Source organism: Cucurbita pepo, chromosome 3 (genome assembly GCF_057944985.1).
Source record: "Cucurbita pepo subsp. pepo isolate OVF chromosome 3, ASM5794498v1, whole genome shotgun sequence".
Classification (NCBI taxonomy): domain Eukaryota; kingdom Viridiplantae; phylum Streptophyta; class Magnoliopsida; order Cucurbitales; family Cucurbitaceae; genus Cucurbita; species Cucurbita pepo.
Genome location: NC_141800.1, coordinates 7,820,096 through 7,828,123, shown reverse-complemented (window position 1 = coordinate 7,828,123; position 8,028 = coordinate 7,820,096). Strand labels below are relative to the sequence as shown.

Here is an 8,028-nt window from a genome sequence, read left to right as displayed (position 1 = left end):
AGATACATCAGAGTGCTTCAAGTTCAAGTATATAGTCAAAATGATCTATAGTACAGGGATAAGGTTGAGTACCTTATTCTAGGGACACTATGGATGCGGCCCACTTTTGTATATGATATAAACAATGTGATCACTAAATTGTACATGTGGAGACATGTGAGTGGGGGCGTCCTATGCAATGAGTATTGCATATGATCGGACCATGAAGAAAATCACTCACAACTTTATAATGTCGTTTATTGTTGAGACTAATTTTTTCATTCGATGACCTAGGTAACTCGATCTTAATCCTAACCTAACTATATTTATTCGGAATTATCCTTAGATTTGCATGGGTGAGAGTGGCTCTAGTTCGCCGACTCAATAGGCCTCCCATTTCAGGGGTAAGACTGGTGAATAGTTGGGGACATAGAGTGTAAGATGAAATTCACTCCTACCCGCTTTTAGGGATAATAGAGAGGTTGTTCCCTCAAGTACTGACTCCAAGTCTTGAATAAGGGGCCCACCCTCTCATTGGCCCGAGAGGGGTTTGGTTTGGTGGTTGGACCACAAACCAATTGTTCATTAGATGATCAGTGGGACTCAAGGAACAAGAAGTAACTTTAGGGGTAAAACAGTAAATTGACCTAGCTCTAGTTATGAACAACCTGTGAAGGATCGACTTACTAATCATGAAAATATGAGATGGACAGAAATATATCTATAGTGAGGGGAGTGCAACTACTAGGCTATAGTGGAGTGTCCTAGTAGTTAACGAATGTTGGTTAACAAGGTTAATGAGTTTAGCCAGTTAATCTCGGATTGTTAGAGCCCATGATCTGTAGGTCCATTAGGTCCCCCTGCTAGCTCATATCGGGCTGAACCCTAGAACAGTGTGACGAGTGAGTTCGAAGTGTTTGAATTCAAATTAGGGAATATACGCTAAATATATACGATATATTTAACCGCATTTTGTTTTAATTATGAATTAAACAAAAAGAGAGAATTAGAGATTTTTAAATAAGATTTAAATATTTTAATTATGAATAGGGATTCATAATCAATATAATGAATATGTGCCGGAATTGATTGGGATTGACATTTTATTTAATGTTAAATTTTAATTAAATTGTTTAATTAATCATTTATTATTATTTTTATTTGAAATTAATTATTTAAATTAATTGTTGAATTAAAATAAAGAAAGTCAAAATGTTGACTTCACCCAATGGAAAAATCCATGTTTGAGTTAGTGGAATATCGAGTATCAATATATGGTTTAACTAAACTTGCATGTTTGCCACATAATCCCACAAATTTGAGTGGAATTTTTTGTGTCAAAATTTGGTTAATTCAAACTTGCATGCTTGCCTTAATCCCACAAATTTGAGTGGAATTTTGAGTGTCAAATTTGGTAATCTCAAATTTGCATGAACATGCAAATATGACTCTATAAATTGATTAAGGTACATGGAAAGTTTGCTTGAAAAACTTTGAGAAAATTGCTAAAAACTCTCTCTTTACATATACTAAATTCCTATCAAGTTTAGTCACTCACCGGATTGCACAATCTCGTTCTAAGGCCGAAGAATAGTAGGGAAGACATTAGTGGTGGTTCGAAACCGGTTCGTGAGGAAAAAGAAATTTGAACTACAAAAGGTTAGTATTCAAACTCATTGAGTTTTAATGCTTTTGAACATGCTAGCTAATTTACTATAATTGTTGTACATAGAGTGCCTAAGATCTAAATTTCTTCTGCACGTGTTATAGCAACACCATCAATTGGTATCAGAGCAAGTTTTAGGCACTTCATTTACATTAATTTGAACATGGTGGGTACCATTTCATGAATGAATTTTGTGGTTGCTAAAGTGGATGTTTATGGTTTTGGTTTTTTTTTTTTTTTTTTTTTTTTTTTTTTTTTTTTTTTTTGTGCTTCCATTGTATTCAATTATAGTAATTGGCCTAATGTGTATGGGGTTAATGAGTGAAGAAAGGTCTGTAATTTTTATGGAGTCATTAGAGTCCATTTTAGGTTGATCGAAAATGGAAGAGATAGCAAGCTGAACTGAAGAAGATGGAAGAGGTGGTTCGGGTGTTTTTTTCTGCCAGTTAGGGTCCGGTTCAACGTTTGTAAGGGTTGGTTTGGCCTGTTCTTGATCCTTGGGAGCGGTTCAAGTTATTATTAATTATTAATGTAATAATTTAGTTAATTGCTTGATTTAAAATGCCAAAACCAATCTACTTTAGTGTGTTTAATTAATTATGCATTATGAATGTATGTTTTAATTAATAGAAAATGTATGTGCATATAAAGTATGTCATATAGATTTAAAATCCCACCATAGGCTAAGCATGTTTCATGCATTCCAAGTATGTTGTAAGTGTTATAATGTATAGTATGCATGTTTAGGGTTCCATGAGATAGATATAAATTGTTATATTATTGCATGGAATGGATGATTATATAATTGTTATATAAAGCATGTTGGAAGAATGTTATAGGTTATTTTCAACGTCATAAAACGAGATAGACGTTAAAATCTATAACAAAGATAAATGCATACTCACTTAAGGTTAACAACAAGCATGATGAATTTTAATAGTTAAAAAAGGTCGATATCTTGTAAAACTGTGGGTACAAGAAAGCTCACCTGACATGATCTTGTCTAAGGCTGGAGGTACTTAAGTTGACGGTTTACGGAACACCTGCTACCTGGAGATCGGGTCAATACTTGAGCTTAGTTAGTCCAGTTTTAATAGCATGCGTGAGTGATGTAAGGATTTAAAAAAAAAAATGAAAAATTACCTAGACATCATAGGTAAAAATCGAGTATAAATGTTATATTTGGAAAAATCACCTAGACTTAAGTTATATTTAATTAGCCGGAATATACCTAAGCAATAAGTATACCCAACCGTCTAAAATACTTAGTGGGAGGAAAAAGGTATATGAGATATATCTTTTTCTTTTTACGCTCTCTGGATAATTCACACCGTGAGATTCATGCTCGGCCTCGTGTCGCCCGAAGAGCGTCCTCCATTCCGAAGGTATTTGCATGAGTCAATAACAAGGTGAATAGAGAAAGTATTTATAGTAAGTGGGAGAAGGAAGTATATCAACACATCCTATGGTCTCCACCACTAGGTTGCATCGTGAAATTCCCATGTTCCGCCTGCATGTTGCCCTAGAGCAACTACCCATTCAGAGGGTCGTAACATAGGAGTCGGAACAACGCAAACTCTAGAAATTGAGAGGATTTCTTAGGTCCATTCCTAACTTTGGCTTTTTAATTTGATAGCATTGTTGGGGCCGATCTCTGAGGTCTGAAAATGGCGGGTCACACTTACGAAGAATTACTAAGAGTTAGTATATTCTTAACCAAAGTAGCGATAACTAAAATACTATAGGAATAAGAGTTATTCTGGGATTAGTGTTTAAGTCAAGAATGTCTTGGTTTAGTGAAGGAGTGATTGAGTGCCCCTCGGTAGTAATTGCTCTAACTCACTAAAGTATCGTTGTAAATTAATAGTTTTTGGGTATATTATTACATTTGTTAAACCTGATTGGATTAAAAAGGATTAAGTCAATTCACTAATAGAATTTGTTTTAAATCTCAGCATGTCAAGCTCAATAGTACAATTACTCGCTTCTGAGAAATTAAAAACAATTACACAACAAGGAAATCAAACCTAAACACAATACTTGCAAATGATAATTTTGATGGTGTTAATATAACACATGCGGAAGCAATTTGGATCTTAGGCACTTTTAGAACATCAATTATAGTAAATAACTAGCATGTTCATAAGTATTAAAACTTAATGAGTTTAGATACTAACCTTTTGTAGTTCAAACTCTTTTTTCCTCACGAACCGGTTTCGAACCACCACTAGTGTCTTCTCCACTATCCTCTGGCCTTAGAACGGAATTGTGGAATCCGGTGAGTGACTAAACTTGGGAGGGATTTTGTATATGTGAAGAGAGTGTTTGTGAGAAGTTTTTCTCAAGGTTTTTCACCCGGAAGAAGAAGACCTTCCATGTACCATGATCACTCTATTTAAAGAGTCATGTTTGCATGTTCATGCAAATTTGAGATCACCAAATTTTGATACTTAAAATTCCACTCAAATGTTTGGGATTATGTGGCAAGCATGCATGTTTGAGTTAACCAAATTTTGACACTTAAAATTCCACTCAAACTTGTGGGATTTATTTGGCAAGCATGCAAGTTTGGTTAAACAAAATTTTGACACCTCAAAATTCCACTAACATGGAATTTTTCATTAAATGGAGTCAACATTTTGACTTTCTTCATTTTAATTCAACAATTAATTTGAATAATGAATTTCAAATTAAAGTAACATTAAATGATTAATTGAACTATTTAATTAATATTTAATATTAATTCAAATGCCAATCCCAATCAATTCGAACACATAATTGATTAAGATATTTAAATCTTATTTACATATCTCAGATTCTCTCTTTTTGTTTAATTCGTAAATAAAACAAAAATGCGGTTAAATATATCGTATATGTAGCGCATATTTCCTAATTTGAATTTGAACACTTCGAACTCACTCGTCACACTGTTCTATGGTTTAGTCCGATATGAGCTAGCAGAGGGACCTAATGGACCTATAGATCATGGGCTCCAACGATCCAAGATTAACCGGTTAAACTCATTAACCTTGTTAACCAACATTCGTTAACTACTAGGACACTCCACTATAGCCTAGTAGTTGCACTCCCCTCACTATAGATATATTTCTGTCCATTTGATATAACCATGATTAGTAAGTCGATCCTTCACAGGTTGTTCGTAACTAGAGCTGGGTCAATTTACCGTTTTACCCCTAAAGTTACTTCTTCTTCCTTATGTCTCACTGATCCTCTAATGAACAATTGGTTTGTGGTCCAATCAGTAAACCGAATCCCTCTCAGGCTAATGAGAGGGTGGGGCCCCTTGTTCAAGACCTGGAGTCAGTGCTTAAGGGAACTACCTCTCTTCTATCCCTAAAAGTGGGTAGGAGTGAATTCCATCTTGCACCCCACGTCCCCAACCATTCACCCTGTCTTACCCCTGAAATGGGAGGCCTATTGAGTCGGCGAACTAGAGCCACTCTCACCCATGCAAATCTAAGGATAATTCCGAATAAACAGGAGTTCATGGTTAGCTCAGGATTAAAACCGAGTTACCTAGGTTATCGAATGAAAAGAAAATCTATCTCAACAGTAAACGACATTATAAAGTGAGAGTGGTTTTCTTCATGGTCCGATCTTATGCAATACTCATTCAATAGGATGCCCCCACTCACATGTCTCCACATGTACAATTTAGTGATCACATTGTTTATATCATATACAAAAGTGGGCCGCATCCATAGTGTCCCTAGAATAAGGTACTCAGCCTTATCCTTATACTATAGATCATTTTAACTATATATACTTGAACTTGATCCACTCTTATGTCTCTACATATAGTTCAAGTAATCATACTATAGCTAGAGTGTTCTTAGTTTATTGGATTTAGATTAATCTTCGTAAAGTTCACTTTATTCAATAACAATCTTTACTGAATAAACAACAATAATAACTTTATTGAAAATAGAATATGTTTTTGTTTACAAACTATGAGTTTTAGGACATAAAACCCAACAGATTTGAGGTTTGTTTTAACTACGGAATGTCCCCTAGACCCCTGCTGAAATGCAAACCGAATAGTTTGGGTTGCATTTGACAAAAAGGGTAAGGGGAAAGATAAGATTCCTACTGACCACAAACTTAAGGTTCAAAATGCAGATAATGGAAAATGTTTCCATTGCAATAAAAACGGGCACAAGAAAAGTCACTACCCAAATTACCTTGCAGAGAATAAAGCCGAAAAGGCACAACAAGGTAAATATGATTTATTAGTTGTAGAAATACGTTTAGTAGAGTATGATCACTTAACCTGGATACTGGATTCAGGGGCCACTAATCATATTTGTGCTGTTTTTTCAAGAAACTAGTTCCTGGAGAGTGTTTGCAGAAGGCGAGATAACACTCAGGGTTGGAATAGAAGAAGTTGTCTCAGCAAGATCAGTAGGAAATTTAATTTTTTTTTCGGAGATAGATTCATTATATTAGATAATATACTTTGAAAACTACCTAAATTATGACCTAAAAATTTGAAAACATAAGTTGTAATTGATAATTACACAAAAATTTCCCTAAATCCATGAACTCGTGTCCAAGTAGTCAATCCTAAAGATTGTAACTAGCATAGAGTAATTGAAGCTCCACATGAAGTAATTTAAAGTTCCCGTTACTTAACTAAAGTATATTCAGCTTTAAAGAAGCATGAGTTGCACTTAAGTTCATGAAATGCTTATAGACTCTAACTCTTAGTACTATTATTGCCAGTATGTTTCATATGAGTCTTTCATAAATGAAACTAAGGTGCATTCAATACAACTTTATTTTCTTGTCATACGAGGCAAAATGGAAGAATTAAATCAAACAAACTGATGTACTAAACCGAATCAATCCAACCCAAATTGATTAGTTTGTTTCCTTTGTTGGGTTGTTGATTTATTTGATAACCCTGGTATATTATAACAATTCAACTTTTCATTTTATAGCCGTCCAACCACTCGGAGAAAAATATATTTGAATAGAAGCTAAAAATATTTGTTTTGGTGGTATGATTCTCACTTAGAGTGCAAGAGGTTTTGAGTTCAATTCTTGTAATGCCCTATGTCTAAATTTTTTACTTATCAAAGGACTTCATATTAATATAAACCTTTTGTTCCTATTATCAAACATACCTCTTAATTTTTGTACACCAATTGTTGGGCAACCCATAGTAAAAAGTCTTTATTTACATCCCAAGACTTTATACTTACCATTTTAGGAAACAAAGAAAAAAAAAAAAGAAGAAGAAGAAGAAAGCTCTCTGTTCTTATTATGTTCTTGTTTTGTTCTAAACGACATATTCTCATCGAGGACTTCATGTGTTTCCTACAATACAACAAAATACGACCTTAATACCGAGGCTCAAGAATTCATACATACGTTTCAAAGTGCATAACAAGGGCATTTGGTCTAGTGGTATGATTCTCGCTTTAGGTGCGAGAGGTCTTGAGTTCAATTCTTGGAATGCCCCTTTAAGAAGATTGTAGAATTAAAGATATTTACAAAGTAAATAAAACACATTAAAATAACATAAGTTAAATACAGAGGTACGGGGATCGTTACCATGCATGATCTTCAACCAAAATAATTTGAGCGGAGTCATTCATAATCTCAAACCTACAAGGTAGGTTCTAAAGCACAAAAACATGTGGATAAATTTTAAATATAGAGGCGCATAAAACATATGGACTAGCAACTAAAAATGATAGATTCATTACAAGGGCATTTGGTCTAGTGGTATGATTCTCGCTTCGGGTGCGAGAGGTCTCGAGTTCGATTCTCGAAATGCCCCTTTCAATTATATCGAGTTGTACAAAGAAATAAAGATGTTTGAAAAAAAAAGGAAGAAGAAGAAGCTATATTTAATCTTTTTAATTATAATTTATAAGTGTTTTTATAACATATATTTAATCTTTTTAATTATAATTTATAAGTGCTTTTTAATTATAATTTATAAGTGTTTTTATAACATATATTTAATCTTTTTAATTATAATTTATAAGTGTTTTTATAACATATTAATTGAAGAATACAGAATTGTGTATGTAAGATTCTCTTCCAATCTTGGAAACCATACCACTTTCAAATTAGAGAAAGTCATGATGGTAGTACCATTTATTTTCTATTCAAATTATTCCATGAGGGCTTGAGAAAGTCTTGCAAAAGAAGATGATGGTAGTACTATTTATTTTCTATTGCAGACTTTTGATAGAGCATCGACCCTAACTTCAAAGGCATTACACCCTTGACCCTAACTACAAGGGCATTTGGTCTAGTGGTATGATTCTCACTTCGGGTGCAAGAGGTTTCGAGTTCGATTTTCGAAATGCTCCCAACAATTATATCAAATTGAATAAAGAAATAATTCA

General features: G+C 33.9%; 1 non-coding gene across 1 annotated transcript; it reads left to right on the top strand.

Moving 5' to 3' along the window:
- Positions 1-7,379: 7,379 nt before the first annotated feature.
- TRNAP-CGG (transfer RNA proline (anticodon CGG)) lies at positions 7,380-7,451 on the top strand. Its single transcript has one exon. It is a non-coding gene; the product is annotated as a tRNA-Pro (tRNA).
- The last annotated feature ends 577 nt before the right edge of the window (positions 7,452-8,028 follow it).